This window comes from Mirounga angustirostris, unplaced genomic scaffold (assembly GCF_029215605.1).
Source record: "Mirounga angustirostris isolate CCGP_5_RB_7025 unplaced genomic scaffold, mMirAng1.0.hap1 SCAF_7, whole genome shotgun sequence".
NCBI lineage: Eukaryota > Metazoa > Chordata > Mammalia > Carnivora > Phocidae > Mirounga > Mirounga angustirostris.
This window is the reverse complement of record NW_026991715.1, coordinates 70,664,276-70,666,563: the sequence shown is the minus strand read 5'-3', so window position 1 is coordinate 70,666,563 and position 2,288 is coordinate 70,664,276. Positions and strand designations below refer to the sequence as shown.

Sequence of the window (2,288 nt, the reverse complement as noted above, 5' to 3'; positions counted from 1 at the left end):
ATATACAAGTCTAGAGTTCAAGGAAAATATCTGAATTGAAGATACAAACATTACTCAGATATTAATAATAATTACTTCCACCCACTATGCACCAAACAATGCAACGGATGCTGGAGGTAAGTAATTTATTCCTCAAGACAAACTTTTGAGTTCATAATGAGTATTATTATCATTATTATTATTTTCTAACACTTAACACAGAGTCTGGTTATATAAACTACCAAAATTTTTGAGTGAATTTTCAGTTTAGAAACAAAGAAGTCAAGACTCAGAAAAGAAACTTAAACACATCTAGTAAGTAGTAGAACCAGAATTCAAAATTAAATTTGTCTTGGGGTGCCTGGGTGGCTCTCTCCGTTGAGCGTCTGCCTTCAGCTCATGTCATGATCCCAAGGTCCTAGGATCAAGCCCCACATCAGGCTCCCTGCTCAGCGGGGAGTCTGCTTCTCCCTCTCCCTCTGCCTCTCTCCTCAGCTTCTACCCTCTCTCTCTCTCTCAAATAAATAAATAAAATCTTTAAATAAATAAATAAATTTGTCTTGAGTAGAGAGTGGGATGGCCGGCTTGCGAGCAGGCACCTTCATTTCACCCACGATGAAAGAATGACTTAAAAATGGGCGATGTTGAGAAGGCAAGATTTTTGTTCAGACGTGTGCCCAGTGCCATACCATGGAAAAGGGAAATAAGCACAAGACGGGGCCAATTCTCCATGGTTTATTTAGGCAAAAGACAGGTCAGACCCCTGGATTTTCTTACACAGATGCCAACAAGAAAAAAGGCATCACCTGGAGAGAGGAGACATGGAGTATTTGGAGAATCCCAAGAAATACATCCTTGGAACAAAAGTGATCTTTGCTGGCATTAAGGCAGGGGAAAGGGGAGACTTGATAGCTTATCTCGAAAAAGCTAGGACCATAGGGGAAGGGAGGGAAAAATAAAATAAGCTGAAATCAGAGAGTGAGACAAACCATAAGAGATTCTTAACTACAGGAAATAAACTGAGTGTTGCTGGAGAGGTGGGTGGGGGTATGGGGTAACTGGGTGGTGTAATGAGCATTGGGTGATATATGCAACTAATGAATCACTAAACTCTATCTCTGAAACTAATAATATACTACATCTTAATTGAATTTAAATAAAATTGAATTTTTATTTATTTATTTTTAAAATAAGTTATTTTTTTTTTAAGATTTTATTTATTTATTTGACAGAGAGAGGCACAGCAAGAGAGGGAACACAGCAGGGGGAGTGGGAGAGGGAGAAGCAGGCTTCCTGCGGAACAGGGAGCCCAATGTGGGGCTCGATCCCAGGACCCTGGGATCATGACCTGAGCCAAAGGCAGACACTTAACGACTGAGCCACCCAGGCGCCCCAAAATTGAATTTTTAAAAAGGAGCTACTAAGGAGCTAAGGTTGGCCACTGCCTTATTTATTACAAAACAAAAGTATCTCATTACTTCTTTTGTGTGTATCATATTTAAATTGATTTCATACACCAGAATTCAGACCATGAAGGGCTGATAGACTATTTCTTTTGGACAGTCCTGATTTAAATAATATTGGCTTGTGGTGAAATGAATATGATCAGCTTTTGGAACTTTGAAAGTAATTCTGGATCAGCAAGTGCTGCCACTGTTTTCCCTTTCAAAAGACATGACTGGAATTGATTAGTAATGTTCAGCTTTTCACAGAAATGGCAAATGCCAGCTCTAAACCTGGAGGAGATTGGTTTTATATTTAAATTTATATATAACTTGTTATATTAATATACTTAAATACTGAGGAAATCCCTTCACTGTCCAGAGAACAGCAAGACTCCGCTGTGTTTCAAGTCATGTTCGTTAGCCTGTTAAAGGCAAGGGCTGATGATAAGCCGGAAATGTCCACTTTATCTTTTTGGTCTTAACTATGCAGATTTAATTAAAATTCCTTGCATCTAAAATATTGCCTTTTGCTTAATGAAGGACATTTTAGTTTGGTTTATATATAATATTAAATAAAGAATATTTAACACTTCTCACATTTTATAGATGATCTATAAGGTCAGATGCTTTCAAAAGTCAGTATGACAAGATATAGTAGCAAACTTAGTTAATGAATCCTTTACTAAGTCAGACTAAGTTATAATTCAGGATTGTCTTCCAAACAGCTATTCAAAAACACAACTGTAGAATTACCATATATGTATGATTGGTAATGGTGCTTTTGCCAACTCATTAGAAGGATTAAAGTAGAAGAGGTATATCATCAGCATAAATTTGTAAATTATGTGATAAGGCTTAAGATAA

The 2,288-nt window shown here is 37.2% G+C and overlaps 1 pseudogene; it reads left to right on the top strand.

Annotated features, from left to right (window-relative positions):
• The first annotated feature begins 613 nt into the window (after positions 1-613).
• LOC123835276 (cytochrome c-like) lies at positions 614-938 on the top strand (annotated as a pseudogene).
• The last annotated feature ends 1,350 nt before the right edge of the window (positions 939-2,288 follow it).